At 52.7% G+C, this 19,893-nt stretch overlaps 1 pseudogene; it reads left to right on the top strand.

The window, feature by feature from the left end:
• Positions 1-15,922, top strand: part of LOC106591976 (nuclear pore complex protein Nup50-like) — a 31,557-nt pseudogene extending 15,635 nt beyond the window's left edge.
• The last annotated feature ends 3,971 nt before the right edge of the window (positions 15,923-19,893 follow it).

Genomic DNA, 19,893 nt, shown 5'->3' with positions numbered 1-19,893 from the left:
TCGCCGTCCGTCTCTCGCTCTCCGTCTCTCGCTCTCCGTCTCTCGCTGTCCGTCTCTCGCTCTCCGTCTCTCTCCGTCCGTCTCTCGCCCTCCGTCTCTCGCCGTCCGTCTCTCGCCGTCCGTCTCTCGCCCTCCGTCTCTCGCCGTCCGTCTCTCGCCCTCCGTCTCTCGCCGTCCGTCTCTCGCCGTCCGTCTCTCGCCGCTCCGTCTCTCGCCCTCCGTCTCTCGCCCTCCGTCTCTCGCCCTCCGTCTCTCGCCCTCCGTCTCTCGCCGTCCGTCTCTCGCCGTCCGTCTCTCGCCGTCCGTCTCTCGCCCTCCGTCTCTCGCCCTCCGTCTCTCGACCTCCGTCTCTCGCCGTCCGTCTCTCGCCGTCCGTCTCTCGCCCTCCGTCTCTCGCCCTCCGTCTCTCGCCCTCCGTCTCTCGCCCTCCGTCTCTCGCCCTCCGTCTCTCGCCCTCCGTCTCTCGCCGTCCGTCTCTCGCCCTCCGTCTCTCGCCCTCCGTCTCTCGCTGTCCGTCTCTCGCCCTCCGTCTCTCGCCCTCCGTCTCTCGCCCTCCGTCTCTCGCTCTCCGTCTCTCGCCGTCCGTCTCTCGCCGTCCGTCTCTCGCTCTGCTGTCACTGCCACATAGCTCTCCTTCTCTACCGTCAAACACCAGGGCATACTGAGGGCTTCCCATCTGAAACACAGGGCATACTGAGGGCTTCCCATCTGAAACACAGGGCATACTGAGGGCTTCCCATCTGAAACACAGGGCATACTGAGGGCTTCCCATCTGAAACACAGGGCATACTGAGGGCTTCCCATCTGAAACACCAGGGCATACTGAGGGCTTCCCATCTGAAACACCAGGGCATACTGAGGGCTTCCCATCTGAAACACAGGGCATACTGAGGGCTTCCCATCTGAAACACAGGGCATACTGAGGGCTTCCCATCTGAAACACAGGGCATACTGAGGGCTTCCCATCTGAAACACAGGGCATACTGAGGGCCTCCCATCTGAAACACAGGGCATACTGAGGGCTTCCCATCTGAAACACAGGGCATACTGAGGGCTTCCCATCTGAAACACAGGGCATACTGAGGGCTTCCCATCTGAAACACAGGGCATACTGAGGGCCTCCCATCTGAAACACAGGGCATACTGAGGGCTTCCCATCTGAAACACAGGGCATACTGAGGGCTTCCCATCTGAAACACAGGGCATACTGAGGGCTTCCCATCTGAAACACAGGGCATACTGAGGGCCTCCCATCTGAAACACAGGGCATACTGAGGGCTTCCCATCTGAAACACAGGGCATACTGAGGGCCTCCCATCTGAAACACAGGGCATACTGAGGGCCTCCCATCTGAAACACAGGGCATACTGAGGGCTTCCCATCTGAAACACAGGGCATACTGAGGGCTTCCCATCTGAAACACAGGGCATACTGAGGGCTTCCCATCTGAAACACAGGGCATACTGAGGGCTTCCCATCTGAAACACAGGGCATACTGAGGGCTTCCCATCTGAAACACAGGGCATACTGAGGGCTTCCCATCTGAAACACAGGGCATACTGAGGGCCTCCCATCTGAAACACAGGGCATACTGAGGGCCTCCCATCTGAAACACAGGGCATACTGAGGGCTTCCCATCTGAAACACAGGGCATACTGAGGGCTTCCCATCTGAAACACAGGGCATACTGAGGGCTTCCCATCTGAAACACAGGGCATACTGAGGGCTTCCCATCTGAAACACAGGGCATACTGAGGGCTTCCCATCTGAAACACAGGGCATACTGAAGGCTTCCCATCTGAAACACAGGGCATACTGAGGGCTTCCCATCTGAAACACAGGGCATACTGAGGGCTTCCCATCTGAAACACAGGGCATACTGAGGGCTTCCCATCTGAAACACAGGGCATACTGAGGGCTTCCCATCTGAAACACAGGGCATACTGAGGGCTTCCCATCTGAAACACAGGGCATACTGAGGGCTTCCCATCTGAAACACAGGGCATACTGAGGGCTTCCCATCTGAAACACAGGGCATACTGAGGGCTTCCCATCTGAAACACAGGGCATACTGAGGGCTTCCCATCTGAAACACAGGGCATACTGAGGGCTTCCCATCTGAAACACAGGGCATACTGAGGGCTTCCCATCTGAAACACAGGGCATACTGAGGGCTTCCCATCTGAAACACAGGGCATACTGAGGGCTTCCCATCTGAAACACAGGGCATACTGAGGGCTTCCCATCTGAAACACAGGGCATACTGAGGGCCTCCGCGTGCTTCCCATCTGAAACAGTTTGTCCATATATGGATGACGCCATTTTGTGATGTTTTGGTCTGCGGCATGATTCTTCACAGATCTGTTTGTCACTCAGTGACAGGCTAGTTTTCATGCAAATGTTTTCACTTGAGAAATTCTGCACCAAACATCCTAGTCAGATGTAGAAATATATTGTATGTCTTGAGTTATCTTAGATGAAATCTGGACTGTTTTTTGAGGAAGTGTTTACAGGCTACAGCGTCTCAAAATGGACAAACGGTGCCGTGTGACTCATGCTGAAGCCTTAAGGCTCTGAGGTATCACTGCTTCTCTCTCTGCTGTAACGTTTACGTTCTGGTTCTCTCTTCACCTCCTCCTCTCCCCCTTATCCCCTCTCCTCCTCTCCTCTATCCCCTCTCCTCCTCTCCTCTATCCCCCTCCTCCTCTCCTCTATCCCCTCTCCTCTATCCCCTCTCCTCCTCTCCTCTATCCCCCCTCCTCCTCTCCTCTATCCCCTCTCCTCTCCTCCTCTCCTCTATCCCCCCTCCTCCTCTCCTCTATCCCCTCTCCTCCTCTCCTCTATCCCCTCTCCTCCTCTCCTCTATCCCCTCTCCTCCTCTCCTCTATCCCCTCTCCTCCTCTCCTCTATCCCCTCTCCTCTATCACCCCTCCTCCTCTCCTCTATCCCCTCTCCTCTATCACCCCTCCTCCTCTCCTCTATCCCCTCTCCTCTATCCCCTCTCCTCTATCCCCTCTCCTCTATCCCCTCTCCTCTATCCCCTCTCCTCCTCTCCTCTATCCCCTCTCCTCTATCACCCCTCCTCCTCTCCTCTATCCCCTCTCCTCTATCCCCTCTCCTCTATCCCCCTCCTCCTCTCCTCTATCCCCTCTCCTCCTCTCCTCTATCCCCCTCTTCCTCTCCTCTGTCCCACCTCCTCTATCCCCCCCTCCTCTCCTCTATCTTCCCCCTCCTCTCCTCTGTCCCTCCTCTCCTCTGTCCCCCTCTCCTCTATCCCCCCTCTCCTCTATCCCCCTCCTCTCCTCTATCCCCCTCCTCTCCTCTATCCCCCTCCTCTCCTCTATCCCCCTCCTCTCCTCTATCCCCCTCCTCTCCTCTATCCCCCTCCTCTCCTCTATCCCCCTCCTCTCCTCTATCCCCCCCTCCTCTCCTCTATCCCCCTCCTCTCCTCTATCCCCCTCCTCTCCTCTATCCCCCTCCTCTCCTCTATCCCCCTCCTCTCCTCTATCCCCCTCCTCCTCTATCCTCCTCTCCTCTATCCTCCTCTCCTCTATCCCCTCCTCTCCTCTTCTCCTCTCCTCTCTCCCCCTCCTCTTCTCCTCTCCTCTCTCCCCCTCCTCTTCTCCTCTCCTCTCTCCCCCCTCCTCCTCTCCTCTCTCCCCCTCCTCCTCTCCTCTATCCCCCTCCTCTCCTCTATCCCCCTCCTCTCCTCTATCCCCCTCCTCCTCTCCTCTATCCCCCTCCTCCTCTATCCTCCTCTCCTCTATCCTCCTCTCCTCTATCCTCCTCTCCTCTATCCCCTCCTCTCTTCCTCTCCTCTCCTCTCTCCCCCCTCCTCCTCTCCTCTATCCCTCCTATCCCCCATCCTCCTCCTCCTCTCCTAGGTTCATTAACATTCAGCGGTCCCTCCTCCAGTGCTGTCATCGCGGGGCAGCGGTCTAATGGTTCGTCCCCCGTGGTTTCCAGTCAGTCTCTCATCTCCAGCTCCCCTCTCTCCTCTAACAGCGGTAACACCCGGGAATACAGCAGGCAGCTCACAGCTCTCAACTGCTCCGTCAGGGACTGGATCACCAAGCACGTCAACGGAAACCCTCTCTGTGACCTGAACCCCATCTTCAGAGACTATGAAAAGCACCTGGCCAGCATCGATAAGAAATACGGAGGGGAGTGGAGGGAGTGGAGCTGTGACGGGAGCTGCTGTGGCGGTGGCGGACGGGAGCTCAGAGAGCCGTAGCGATGCGGGGGATCAGAGGAGAAGCGGGCAGCACCACCACCGCCGCCACCCTCCTCCTCTGGTACCGCTGGCTCGACAGCCACGGGCGCCGCTGTTCTCCTTCAGTAAGGACAAGGACCCGGTGGAAAGCTCAGCCGTCGCTCCCTCTCCGATCCCCGCTGGCATCAGCTTTAACTTGGACCAGAAGCGGAGCAGCTCAGCGTTAGGGTCTCTGAGCTCCGGAGGAGCTCCCAGTGTCTTCTCCACCTCTCTGTTCGGAGGTGCTGCACCTCCTGCCTTCTCCTTCAGTGGGGCCAAAGCTGAGGCTGCCCCCACCCAGACAACAGGTACGATATGGAAGATTTAATGTATGTAGGGTAATATAAATATTATACTTTACTGTCCTGACAGCTGTGATATCATGTGGTGCTGCTAGACAACACACCCAGAATGTTACCTGGTGATATGGTGCTGCTAGTGATAGACAACACACCCAGAATGTTACCTGGTGATATGGTGCTGCTAGTGATAGACAACATCCTCAGAATGTTACCTGGTGATTGTGCTTCATGTTACCTGGTGATATGGTGCTGCTAGTGATAGACAACATCCTCAGAATGTTACCTGGTGATATGGTGCTGCTAGTGATAGACAACATCCTCAGAATGTTACCTGGTGATATGGTGCTGCTAGTGATGGACAACACACCCAGAATGTTACCTGGTGATATGGTGCTGCTAGACAACACACCCAGAATGTTACCTGGTGATATGGTGCTGCTAGTGATAGACAACACACCCAGAGTGTTACCTGGTGATATGGTGCTGCTAGTGATGGACAACACACCCAGAATGTTACCTGGTGATATGGTGCTGCTAGTGATAGACAACACACCCAGAATGTTACCTGGTGATATGGTGCTGATAGACAACATACTCAGAATGTTACCTGGTGATATGGTGCTGCTAGACAACACACCCAGAATGTTACCTGGTGATATGGTGCTGCTAGTGATGGACAACACACCCAGAATGTTACCTGGTGATATGGTGCTGCTAGTGATAGACAACACACCCAGAATGTTACCTGGTGATATGGTGCTGCTAGTGATAGACAACACACCCAGAATGTTACCTGGTGATATGGTGCTGCTAGTGATAGACAACACACCCAGAATGTTACCTGGTGATATGGTGCTGATAGACAACACACCCAGAATGTTACCTGGTGATATGGTGCTGATAGTGATAGACAACACACCCAGAATGTTACCTGGTGATATGGTGCTGCTAGACAACACACCCAGAATGTTACCTGGTGATATGGTTCTGCTAGACAACACACCCAGAATGTTACCTGGTGATATGGTGCTGCTAGTGATAGACAACACACCCAGAATGTTACCTGGTGATATGGTGCTGCTAGTGATAGACAACACACCCAGAATGTTACCTGGTGATATGGTGCTGCTAGTGATACAACACACCCAGAATGTTACCTGGTGATATGGTGCTGCTAGTGATGGACAACACACCCAGAATGTTACCTGGTGATATGGTGCTGCTAGTGATAGACAACACACCCAGAATGTTACCTGGTGATATGGTGCTGTAGATAGACAACACACCCAGAATGTTACCTGGTGATATGGTGCTGCTAGACAACACACCCAGAATGTTACCTGGTGATATGGTGCTGCTAGACAACACACCCAGAATGTTACCTGGTGATATGGTGCTGCTAGACAACACACCCAGAATGTTACCTGGTGATATGGTGCTGCTAGTGATAGACAACACACCCAGAATGTTACCTGGTGATATGGTGCTGCTAGACAACACACCCAGAATGTTACCTGGTGATATGGTGCTGCTAGACAACACACCCAGAATGTTACCTGGTGATATGGTGCTGCTAGTGATAGACAACACACCCAGAATGTTACCTGGTGATATGGTGCTGCTAGTGATGGACAACACACCCAGAATGTTACCTGGTGGTATGGTGCTGATAGACAACACACCCAGAATGTTCCTTGGTGGTATGGTGCTGATAGACAACACACCCAGAATGTTACCTGGTGGTATGGTGCTGATAGACAACACACCCAGAATGTTACCTGGTGATATGGTGCTGCTAGTGATAGACAACACACCCAGAATGTTACCTGGTGATATGGTGCTGCTAGTGATAGACAACACACCCAGAATGTTACCTGGTGATATGGTGCTGCTAGACAACACACCCAGAATGTTACCTGGTGATATGGTGCTGCTAGTGATGGACAACACACCCAGAATGTTACCTGGTGATATGGTGCTGTTAGACAACACACCCAGAATGTTACCTGGTGATATGGTGCTGCTAGTGATAGACAACACACCCAGAATGTTACCTGGTGATATGGTGCTGCTAGACAACACACCCAGAATGTTACCTGGTGGTATGGTGCTGATAGACAACACACCCAGAATGTTACCTGGTGGTATGGTGCTGATAGACAACACACCCAGAATGTTACCTGGTGATATGGTGCTGTTAGACAACACACCCAGAATGTTACCTGGTGATATGGTGCTGCTAGTGATAGACAACACACCCAGAATGTTACCTGGTGATATGGTGCTGCTAGTGATAGACAACACACCCAGAATGTTACCTGGTGATATGGTGCTGCTAGATAACACACCCAGAATGTTACCTGGTGATATGGTGCTGCTAGTGATAGACAACACACCCAGAATGTTACCTGGTGATGTGGTGCTGTTAGACAACACACCCAGAATGTTACCTGGTGATATGGTGCTGCTAGTGATAGACAACATCCTCAGAATGTTACCTGGTGATATGGTGCTGCTAGTGATGGACAACACACCCAGAATGTTACCTGGTGATATGGTGCTGTTAGACAACACACCCAGAATGTTACCTGGTGATATGGTGCTGTTAGACAACACACCCAGAATGTTACCTGGTGATATGGTGCTGCTAGTGATAGACAACACACCCAGAATGTTACCTGGTGATATGGTGCTGCTAGTGATAGACAACACACCCAGAATGTTACCTGGTGATATGGTGCTGATAGACAACACACCCAGAATGTTACCTGGTGATATGGTGCTGATAGACAACACACCCAGAATGTTACCTGGTGATATGGTGCTGATAGACAACACACCCAGAATGTTACCTGGTGATATGGTGCTGCTAGTGATAGACAACATCCTCAGAATGTTACCTGGTGATATGGTGCTGCTAGTGATAGACAACACACCCAGAATGTTACCTGGTGATGTGGTGCTGTTAGACAACACACCCAGAATGTTACCTGGTGATATGGTGCTGCTAGTGATAGACAACTCACCCAGAATGTTACCTGTTGATATGGTGCTTATAGACAACACACCCAGAATGTTACCTGGTGATATGGTGCTGATAGACAACACACCCAGAATGTTACCTGGTGATGTGGTGCTGTTAGACAACACACCCAGAATGTTACCTGGTGATATGGTGCTGCTAGTGATAGACAACACACCCAGAATGTTACCTGGTGATATGGTGCTGATAGTGATAGACAACACACCCAGAATGTTACCTGGTGATATGGTGCTGCTAGTGATAGACAACACACCCAGAATGTTACCTGGTGATATGGTGCTGCTAGTGATAGACAACATCCTCAGAATGTTACCTGGTGATATGGTGCTGTTAGACAACACACCCAGAATGTTACCTGGTGATATGGTGCTGCTAGTGATAGACAACACACCCAGAATGTTACCTGGTGATATGGTGCTGCTAGTGATAGACAACACACCCAGAATGTTACCTGGTGATATGGTGCTGCTAGTGGTAGACAACACACCCAGAATGTTACCTGGTGATATGGTGCTGCTAGACAACACACTCAGAATGTTACCTGGTGATATGGTGCTGCTAGTGATAGACAACACACTCAGAATGTTACCTGGTGATATGGTGCTGATAGACAACATCCTCAGAATGTTACCTGGTGATATGGTGCTGCTAGTGATAGACAACACACTCAGAATGTTACCTGGTGATATGGTGCTGCTAGACAACACACCCAGAATGTTACCTGGTGATATGGTGCTGCTAGTGATAGACAACACACCCAGAATGTTACCTGGTGATATGGTGCTGCTAGTGATAGACAACATCCTCAGAATGTTACCTGGTGATATGGTGCTGCTAGTGATAGACAACACACCCAGAATGTTACCTGGTGATGTGGTGCTGTTAGACAACACACCCAGAATGTTACCTGGTGATATGGTGCTGCTAGTGATAGACAACATCCTCAGAATGTTACCTGGTGATATGGTGCTGCTAGTGATAGACAACACACCCAGAATGTTACCTGGTGATATGGTGCTGCTAGACAACACACCCAGAATGTTACCTGGTGATATGGTGCTGCTAGTGATGGACAACACACCCAGAATGTTACCTGGTGATATGGTGCTGCTAGTGATAGACAACACACCCAGAATGTTACCTGGTGATATGGTGCTGTTAGACAACATACTCAGAATGTTACCTGGTGATATGGTGCTGATAGACAACACACCCAGAATGTTACCTGGTGATATGGTGCTGCTAGTGATAGACAACATCCTCAGAATGTTACCTGGTGATATGGTGCTGCTAGTGATAGACAACACACCCAGAATGTTACCTGGTGATATGGTGCTGCTAGACAACACACCCAGAATGTTACCTGGTGATATGGTGCTGCTAGTGATAGACAACACACCCAGAATGTTACCTGGTGATATGGTGCTGTTAGACAACATACTCAGAATGTTACCTGGTGATATGGTGCTGATAGACAACACACCCAGAATGTTACCTGGTGATGTGGTGCTGTTAGACAACACACCCAGAATGTTACCTGGTGATATGGTGCTGCTAGTGATAGACAACATCCTCAGAATGTTACCTGGTGATATGGTGCTGCTAGTGATAGACAACATCAGAATGTTACCTGTGATATGGTGCTGCTAGTGATAGACAACACACCCAGAATGTTACCTGTGATATGGTGCTGCTAGTGATAGACAACACAACCTCTCTAAAATCTCACATTCAGGTTTTTAATCCCAGTGATTTAAATCTATTTTTATTTGATATCACATTCAAGGGTCTGAGCTCACATGTAAGGTCATTGTGGAAAATAACTAGTGAATATTCTTAAAGGGGATTTAGGTCGTATGTTTGGTTTCATCTGTACATCGGACACTTGGTTTCTTCTTTATTATTTTATTAATGAAATAATGTTTCGTGCTCTACATAACGTCTGCCCGTCTCTTCCTTGTCGCCCCGTAGATGAAAACGGGGAGGAATCGGACGAACCGCCCAAAGTGGAAGTCCAGGAGATCAAGGAGACTGACGCCTTTTACTCCAAGAAGTAGGTCGTTTACAGAAACATTTAAAATAAAAATACTAATAATAATAAATATGTCTCTAATACATCTGTAGGATCTCCTATATAAGTGTTAGAAACATCCAATGGAATGTATTATGGGTCACATTTGCCATAAACGTTTTACAGTGTTATATTTTACCAGTGCGTTGCTTCAAAAACCTTTTCAACTCGCTGGAAAAGACCGACTATTTTAGATAACATAACGAAAGTTTACAGTTATTCTACGCTTTTTTTTTTTTTGTTATTCGTTACACACGTCCAGTATTTTTCAGAAATGTGTTTTCTTCCACAACGATGAGATTGACGTTCCAGGTGTTTTCCAGGTGTAAACTCTTCTATAAGAAGGAGACGGAGTTCAAGGAGAAAGGAGTCGGAACGCTGCATCTGAAAACGACGTCGGACGGAAAGACACAGCTGTTAGTCCGCGCCGATACCAACCTGGGTATGTTTTTCAAATATTAAACCTTTTCCTTATTAAACCCATTAAACCTTATTATTTAAACCTTTCCTAAAACCTAGATCTATTAAACCTTATTAAACCTTATTAAACCTTTCCTTATTACTTATTAAACCTTTCCTTTTCTTTAACCCTTTCCCTATTAAACCTTATTAAACCTTTCCTCTATTAAACCTTATTACACCTTATTAAACATTTCCTTATTGAACCTTATTAAACCTTTTCCTATTAAACCTTATTAACCCTTTCCTTATTAAACCTTGCCTTATTAAACCTGACCGCATTAAGCCTTATTAAACCTGACCGCATTAAGCCTTATTAAACCTGACCGCATTAAGCCTTATTAAACCTGACCGCATTAAGCCTTATTAAACCTGACCGCATTAAGCCTTATTAAACCTGACCGCATTAAGCCTTATTAAACCTGACCGCATTAAGCCTTATTAAACCTGACCACATTAAGCCTTATTAAACCTGACCGCATTAAGCCTTATTAAACCTGACCGCATTAAGCCTTATTAAACCTGACCGCATTAAGCCTTATTAAACCTGACCGCATTAAGCCTTATTAAACCTGACCACATTAAGCCTTATTAAACCTGACCGCATTAAGCCTTATTAAACCTGACCGCATTAAGCCTTATTAAACCTGACCGCATTAAGCCTTATTAAACCTGACCGCATTAAGCCTTATTAAACCTGACCGCATTAAGCCTTACCGCATTAAGCCTTATTAAACCTGACCGCATTAAGCCTTATTAAACCTGACCGCATTAAGCCTTATTAAACCTGACCGCATTAAGCCTTATTAAACCTGACCGCATTAAGCCTTATTAAACCTGACCGCATTAAGCCTTATTAAACCTGACCGCATTAAGCCTTATTAAACCTGACCGCATTAAGCCTTATTAAACCTGACCGCATTAAGCCTTATTAAACCTGACCGCATTAAGCCTTATTAAACCTGACCGCATTAAGCCTTATTAAACCTGACCGCATTAAGCCTTATGAAACCTGACCACATTAAGCCTTATTAAACCTGACCGCATTAAGCCTTATTAAACCTGACCACATTAAGCCTTATTAAACCTTACCTTTACCTTATTAAACCTGACCGCATTAAGCCTTATTAAACCTTACCGCTTTACCTTATTAAACCTGACCGCATTAAGCCTTATTAAACCTGACCACATTAAGCCTTATTAAACCTGACCACATTAAGCCTTATTAAACCTGACCACATTAAGCCTTATTAAACCTGCACCGCATTAAGCCTTATTAAACCTGACCGCATTAAGCCTTATGAAACATTCCTGGACCGCATTAAGCCTTGTGAAACCTGACCACTGTTAAGCCTTATTTGTGGTTAAACCTGTGACCTGCCATTAGAAGCCTTATTTTGAAACTCCATTATCAATCTTATAAAGTGTTTTTGCCTGCGACCCATACAGCTAGTTAGCCCCTATTAAGCCTGACCTATGAGCTGTAGCTACTCATCTCTGCCATACGAGGTACTACTGTGGCTATCTGAGGTACTACTGTGGCTATCTGTAGCGTACTACTCCGTGGCTATCTGAGGTACTACTGTGGATATCTGAGGTACTACTGTGGCATATCTGAGGTACTACTGTGGTATCTGTAGTCGTCCCTCTGTGGCTATCTGAGGTACTACTGTGGCTATCTGAGGTACTACTGTGGCTATCTGAGGTACTACTGTGGCTATCTGAGGTACTACTGTGGCTATCTGAGGTACTACTGTGGCTATCTGAGGTACTACTGTGGCTATCTGAGGTACTACTGTGGCTATCTGAGGTACTACTGTGGCTATCTGAGGTACTACTGTGGCTATCTGAGGTACTACTGTGGCTATCTGAGGTACTACTGTGGCTATCTGAGGTACTACTGTGGCTATCTGAGGTACTACTGTGGCTATCTGAGGTACTACTGTGGCTATCTGAGGTACTACTGTGGCTATCTGAGGTACTACTGTGGCTATCTGAGGTACTACTGTGGCTATCTGAGGTACTACTGTGGCTATCTGAGGTACTACTGTGGCTATCTGAGGTACTACTGTGGCTATCTGAGGTACTACTGTGGCTATCTGAGGTACTACTGTGGCTATCTGAGGTACTACTGTGGCTATCTGAGGTACTACTGTGGCTATCTGAGGTACTACTGTGGCTATCTGAGGTACTACTGTGGCTATCTGAGGTACTACTGTGGCTATCTGAGGTACTACTGTGGCTATCTGAGGTACTACTGTGGCTATCTGAGGTACTACTGTGGCTATCTGAGGTACTACTGTGGCTATCTGAGGTACTACTGTGGCTATCTGAGGTACTACTGTGGCTATCTGAGGTACTACTGTCTGTGGCTATCTGAGGTACTACTGTGGCTATCTGAGGTACTAGTGTGGCTATCTGAGGTACTAGTGTGGCTATCTGAGGTACTAGTGTGGCTATCTGAGGTACTAGTGTGGCTATCTGAGGTACTAGTGTGGCTATCTGAGGTACTACTGTGGATATCTGAGGTACTACTGTGGCTATCTGTAGTCTCGTCCCTTTAGTGGCCAGACTGAGGTACTACTGTGGCTATCTGAGGTACTACTGTGGCTATCTGAGGTACTACTGTGGCTATCTGAGGTACTACTGTGGCTATCTGAGGTACTACTGTGGCTATCTGAGGTACTACTGTGGCTATCTGAGGTACTACTGTGGCTATCTGAGGTACTACTGTGGCTATCTGAGGTATTACTGTGGATATCTGTAGTCTCGTCCCTTTAGTGGCTATCTGAGGTACTACTGTGGCTATCTGAGGTACTACTGTGGCACTACTGTGGCTATCTGAGGTACTACTGTGGCTATCTGAGGTACTACTGTGGCTATCTGAGGTACTACTGTGGCTATCTGAGGTACTACTGTGGCTATCTGAGGTACTACTGTGGCTATCTGAGGTACTACTGTGGCTATCTGAGGTACTACTGTGGCTATCTGAGGTACTACTGTGGCTATCTGAGGTACTACTGTGGTACTAGTGTGGCTATCTGAGGTACTAGTGTGGCTATCTGAGGTACTAGTGTGGCTATCTGAGGTACTAGTGTGGCTATCTGAGGTACTAGTGTGGCTATCTGAGGTACTAGTGTGGCTATCTGAGGTACTACTGTGGATATCTGAGGTACTACTGTGGCTATCTGTAGTCTCGTCCCTTTAGTGGCCAGACTGAGGTACTACTGTGGCTATCTGAGGTACTACTGTGGCTATCTGAGGTACTACTGTGGCTATCTGAGGTACTACTGTGGCTATCTGAGGTACTACTGTGGCTATCTGAGGTACTACTGTGGCTATCTGAGGTACTACTGTGGCTATCTGAGGTACTACTGTGGCTATCTGAGGTACTACTGTGGCTATCTGAGGTACTACTGTGGCTATCTGAGGTACTACTGTGGCTATCTGAGGTACTACTGTGGCTATCTGAGGTACTACTGTGGCTATCTGAGGTACTACTGTGGCTATCTGAGGTACTACTGTGGCTATCTGAGGTACTACTGTGGCTATCTGAGGTACTACTGTGGCTATCTGAGGTACTACTGTGGCTATCTGAGGTACTACTGTGGCTATCTGAGGTACTACTGTGGCTATCTGAGGTACTACTGTGGCTATCTGAGGTATTACTGTGGATATCTGAGGTACTACTGTGGATATCTGAGGTACTACTGTGGCTATCTGAGGTACTACTGTGGCTATCTGAGGTACTACTGTGGCTATCTGAGGTACTACTGTGGCTATCTGAGGTACTACTGTGGCTATCTGAGGTACTACTGTGGCTATCTGAGGTACTACTGTGGCTATCTGAGGTACTACTGTGGCTATCTGAGGTACTACTGTGGCTATCTGAGGTACTACTGTGGCTATCTGAGGTACTACTGTGGCTATCTGAGGTACTACTGTGGCTATCTGAGGTACTACTGTGGCTATCTGAGGTACTACTGTGGCTATCTGAGGTACTACTGTGGCTATCTGAGGTACTACTGTGGCTATCTGAGGTACTAGTGTGGCTATCTGAGGTACTAGTGTGGCTATCTGAGGTACTAGTGTGGCTATCTGAGGTACTAGTGTGGCTATCTGAGGTACTAGTGTGGCTATCTGAGGTACTAGTGTGGCTATCTGAGGTACTAGTGTGGCTATCTGAGGTACTAGTGTGGCTATCTGAGGTACTAGTGTGGCTATCTGAGGTACTAGTGTGGCTATCTGAGGTACTACTGTGGATATCTGAGGTACTACTGTGGCTATCTGTAGTCTCGTCCCTTTAGTGGCCAGACTGAGGTACTACTGTGGCTATCTGAGGTACTACTGTGGCTATCTGAGGTACTACTGTGGCTATCTGAGGTACTACTGTGGCTATCTGAGGTACTACTGTGGCTATCTGAGGTACTACTGTGGCTATCTGAGGTACTACTGTGGCTATCTGAGGTACTACTGTGGCTATCTGAGGTACTACTGTGGCTATCTGAGGTACTACTGTGGCTATCTGAGGTACTACTGTGGCTATCTGAGGTACTACTGTGGCTATCTGAGGTACTACTGTGGCTATCTGAGGTACTACTGTGGCTATCTGAGGTACTACTGTGGCTATCTGAGGTACTACTGTGGCTATCTGAGGTACTACTGTGGCTATCTGAGGTACTACTGTGGCTGAGGTACTACTGTGGCTATCTGAGGTACTACTGTGGATATCTGCAGTCTCGTCCCTCTTTTTCTCTCTCCTTTTCCAGGTAACATCCTGGTCCAGACCTCATCAATAACAACACTCACTCACTCACTCACTCACTCACTCACTCACTCACTCACTCACTCACTCACTCACTCACTCACTCACTCACTCACTCACTCACTCACTCACTCACTCACTCACTCACACACACACACACACACCCTGGTCCAGACCTCATCAATAACCTGTCTGTCTGTAACATCCTGGTCCAGACCTCATCAATAACCTGTCTGTCTGTAACATCCTGGTCCAGACCTCATCAATAACCTGTCTGTCTGTAACATCCCGGTCCAGACCTCATCAATAACCTGTCTGTCTGTAACATCCTGGTCCAGACCTCATCAATAACCTGTCTGTCTGTAACATCCTGGTCCAGACCTCATCAATAACCTGTCTGTCTGTAACATCCTGGTCCAGGCCTCATCAATAACCTGTCTGTCTGTAACATCCCGGTCCAGACCTCATCAATAACCTGTCTGTCTGTAACATCCCGCTCCAGACCTCATCAATAACCTGTCTGTCTGTAACATCCCGCTCCAGACCTCATCAATAACAACCCCCTCTCTCTCTCTCTCTCCTCCAGGTAACATCCTGTTGAACATCATGGTCCAGCCTTCCATACCCTGTTCCAGAATGGGGAAGAACAACGTGATGGTGATTTGTGTTCCTAACCCTGTGGTGGACCACAACAACCCTACCAACCCTGTCGCCATGCTCATCAGGGTCAAAACAGCAGAGGATGCTGACGAACTGCACAACATACTGGAGGAGAAGAAAGCTTAGATAACTAACCCCTGGTCCCTGGAGGGCGATACAGGCTGACCCCACTCCACCCTTCTGCCTATCAACTAACCCCTGGTCCCTGGAGGGGGATACAGGCTGACCCCACTCCACCCTTCTGCCTATCAACTAACCCCTAGGTCCAGTCCTGTACCCCTCCACCCCAGGTCCAGTCCTGTGCCCCTCCACCCCAGGTCCAGTCTTATACCCCTAGCCCCTCCACCCCAGGTCCAGTCCTGTGCCCCTCCGCCCCAGGTCCAGTCCTGTGCCCCAGGTCCAGTCCTGTGCCCTTCCGCCCCAGGTCCAGTCCTGTGCCCCTCCGCCCCAGGTCCAGTCCTGTGCCCCTCCGCCCCAGGTCCAGTCCTGTGCCCCAGGTCCAGTCCTGTGCCCCAGGTCCAGTCCTGTGCCCCAGGTCCAGTCCTGTGCCCCAGGTCCAGTCCTGTGCCCCAGGTCCAGTCCTGTGCCCCTCCGCCCCAGGTCCAGTCTTGTACCCCTAGCCCCTCCGCCCCAGGTCCAGTCTTGTACCCCTAGCCCCTCCGCCCCAGGTCCAGTCTTGTGCCCCTCCGCCCCAGGTCCAGTCTTGTGCCCCTCCGCCCCAGGTCCAGTCTTGTGCCCCTCCGCCCCAGGTCCAGTCTTGTGCCCCTCCGCCCCAGGTCCAGTCTTGTGCCCCTCCGCCCCAGGTCCAGTCTTGTGCCCCTCCGCCCCAGGTCCAGTCTTGTGCCCCTCCGCCCCAGGTCCAGTCTTGTGCCCCTCCGCCCCAGGTCCAGTCTTGTGCCCCTCCGCCCAGGTCCAGTCTTGTGCCCCTCCGCCCCAGGTCCAGTCTTGTGCCCCTCCGCCCCAGGTCCAGTCTTGTGCCCCTCCGCCCCAGGTCCAGTCTTGTGCCCCTCCGCCCCAGGTCCAGTCTTGTGCCCCTAGCCCCTCCGCCCCAGGTCCAGTCTTGTACCCCTAGCCCCTCCACCCCAGGTCCAGTCCTGTACCCCTAGCCCCTCCACCCCAGGTCCAGTCCTGTGCCCCTCCGCCCCAGGTCCAGTCCTGTGCCCCTCCGCCCCAGGTCCAGTCCTGTACCCCTAGCCCCTCCGCCCCAGGTCCAGTCCTGTACGCCTAGCCCCTCCGCCCCAGGTCCAGTCTTGTACCCCTAGCCCCTCTGCCCCAGGTCCAGTCTTGTGCCCCTCCGCCCCAGGTCCAGTCTTGTGCCCCTCCGCCCCAGGTCCAGTCTTGTGCCCCTCCGCCCCAGGTCCAGTCTTGTGCCCCTCCGCCCCAGGTCCAGTCTTGTGCCCCTAGCCCCTCCGCCCCAGGTCCAGTCTTGTACCCCTAGCCCCTCCGCCCCAGGTCCAGTCTTGTACCCCTAGCCCCTCCGCCCCAGGTCCAGTCCTGTACCCTAGCCCCTCCACCCCAGGTCCAGTCCTGTGCCCCTACCCCAGGTCCAGTCCTGTACCCCTAGCCCCTCCACCCCAGGTCCAGTCCTGTGCCCCTCCACCCCAGGTCCAGTCCTGTACCCCTAGCCCCTCCACCCCAGGTCCAGTCCTGTGCCCCTCCACCCCAGGTCCAGTCCTGTACCCCTAGCCCCTCCGCCCCAGGTCCAGTCCTGTACCCCTAGCCCCTCCGCCCCAGGTCCAGTCCTGTGCCCCTCCGCCCCAGGTCCAGTGTTGTACCCCTAGCCCCTCCGCCCCAGGTCCAGTCTTGTACCCCTAGCCCCTCCGCCCCAGGTCCAGTCTTGTACCCCTAGCCCCTCCGCCCCAGGTCCAGTCTTGTACCCCTAGCCCCTCCGCCCCAGGTCCAGTCTTGTACCCCTAGCCCCTCCGCCCCAGGTCCAGTCCTGTGCCCCTCCACCCCAGGTCCAGTCCTGTACCCCTAGCCCCTCCACCCCAGGTCCAGTCCTGTGCCCCTACCCCAGGTCCAGTCCTGTACCCCTAGCCCCTCCGCCCCAGGTCCAGTCTTGTACCCCTAGCCCCTCCGCCCCAGGTCCAGTCTTGTACCCCTAGCCCCTCCGCCCCAGGTCCAGTCTTGTACCCCTAGCCCCTCCGCCCCAGGTCCAGTCTTGTACCCCTAGCCCCTCCGCCCCTGGTCCAGTCCTGTACGCCTAGCCCCTCCGCCCCAGGTCCAGTCCTGTACGCCTAGCCCCTCCGCCCCAGGTCCAGTCTTGTACCCCTAGCCCCTCTGCCCCAGGTCCAGTCTTGTGCCCCTCCGCCCCAGGTCCAGTCTTGTGCCCCTCCGCCCCAGGTCCAGTCTTGTGCCCCTCCGCCCCAGGTCCAGTCTTGTGCCCCTCCGCCCCAGGTCCAGTCTTGTGCCCCTCCGCCCCAGGTCCAGTCTTGTGCCCCTAGCCCCTCCGCCCCAGGTCCAGTCTTGTACCCCTAGCCCCTCCGCCCCAGGTCCAGTCTTGTACCCCTAGCCCCTCCGCCCCAGGTCCAGTCCTGTACCCCTAGCCCCTCCACCCCAGGTCCAGTCCTGTGCCCCTACCCCAGGTCCAGTCCTGTACCCCTAGCCCCTCCACCCCAGGTCCAGTCCTGTGCCCCTCCACCCCAGGTCCAGTCCTGTACCCCTAGCCCCTCCACCCCAGGTCCAGTCCTGTGCCCCTCCACCCCAGGTCCAGTCCTGTACCCCTAGCCCCTCCACCCCAGGTCCAGTCCTGTACCCCTAGCCCCTCCGCCCCAGGTCCAGTCCTGTGCCCCTCCGCCCCAGGTCCAGTCTTGTACCCCTAGCCCCTCCGCCCCAGGTCCAGTCTTGTACCCCTAGCCCCTCCGCCCCAGGTCCAGTCTTGTACCCCTAGCCCCTCCGCCCCAGGTCCAGTCTTGTACCCCTAGCCCCTCCGCCCCAGGTCCAGTCCTGTGCCCCTCCACCCCAGGTCCAGTCCTGTACCCCTAGCCCCTCCACCCCAGGTCCAGTCCTGTGCCCCTACCCCAGGTCCAGTCCTGTACCCCTAGCCCCTCCGCCCCAGGTCCAGTCCTGTACCCCTAGCCCCTCCGCCCCAGGTCCAGTCTTGTACCCCTAGCCCCTCCGCCCCAGGTCCAGTCTTGTACCCCTAGCCCCTCCGCCCCAGGTCCAGTCTTGTACCCCTAGCCCCTCCGCCCCAGGTCCAGTCTTGTACCCCTAGCCCCTCCGCCCCTGGTCCAGTCTTGTACCCCTAGCCCCTCCGCCCCAGGTCCAGTCCTGTACGCCTAGCCCCTCCGCCCCAGGTCCAGTCCTGTACCCCTAGCCCCTCTGCCCCAGGTCCAGTCCTGTACCCCTAGCCCCTCTGCCCCAGGTCCAGTCTTGTGCCCCTCCGCCCCAGGTCCAGTCTTGTGCCCCTCCGCCCCAGGTCCAGTCTTGTGCCCCTCCGCCCCAGGTCCAGTCTTGTGCCCCTCCGCCCCAGGTCCAGTCTTGTACCCCTAGCCCCTCCGCCCCAGGTCCAGTCTTGTACCCCTAGCCCCTCCGCCCCAGGTCCAGTCTTGTACCCCTAGCCCCTCCGCCCCAGGTCCAGTCTTGTACCCCTAGCCCCTCCGCCCCAGGTCCAGTCTTGTACCCCTAGCCCCTCCGCCCCAGGTCCAGTCCTGTACCCCTAGCCCCTCCACCCCAGGTCCAGTCCTGTACCCCTAGCCCCTCCACCCCAGGTCCAGTCCTGTGCCCCTACCCCAGGTCCAGTCCTGTACCCCTCCACCCCAGGTCCAGTCCTGTACCCCTAGCCCCTCCACCCCAGGTCCAGTCCTGTGCCCCTCCACCCCAGGTCCAGTCCTGTACCCCTAGCCCCTCCACCCCAGGTCCAGTCCTGTACCCTTAGCCCCTCCGCCCCAGGTCCAGTCCTGTGCCCCTCCGCCCCAGGTCCAGTCTTGTACCCCTAGCCCCTCCGCCCCAGGTCCAGTCTTGTACCCCTAGCCCCTCCGCCCCAGGTCCAGTCTTGTACCCCTAGCCCCTCCGCCCCAGGTCCAGTCTTGTACCCCTAGCCCCTCCGCCCCAGGTCCAGTCTTGTACCCCTAGCCCCTCCGCCCCAGGTCCAGTCTTGTACCCCTAGCCCCTCCGCCCCAGGTCCAGTCTTGTACCCCTAGCCCCTCCGCCCCAGGTCCAGTCCTGTACGCCTAGCCCCTCCGCCCCAGGTCCAGTCCTGTGCCCCTCCACCCCAGGTCCAGTCCTGTGCCCCTCCACCCCAGGTCCAGTCTTATACCCCTAGCCCCTCCACCCCAGGTCCAGTCTTATACCCCTAGCCCCTCCGCCCAAGGTCCAGTCTTGTGCCCCTCCGCCCAAGGT

The sequence above is a fragment of the Salmo salar genome, unplaced genomic scaffold, assembly GCF_905237065.1.
Source record: "Salmo salar unplaced genomic scaffold, Ssal_v3.1, whole genome shotgun sequence".
NCBI lineage: Eukaryota > Metazoa > Chordata > Actinopteri > Salmoniformes > Salmonidae > Salmo > Salmo salar.
This window is presented reverse-complemented; position numbering and strand designations above follow the sequence as displayed.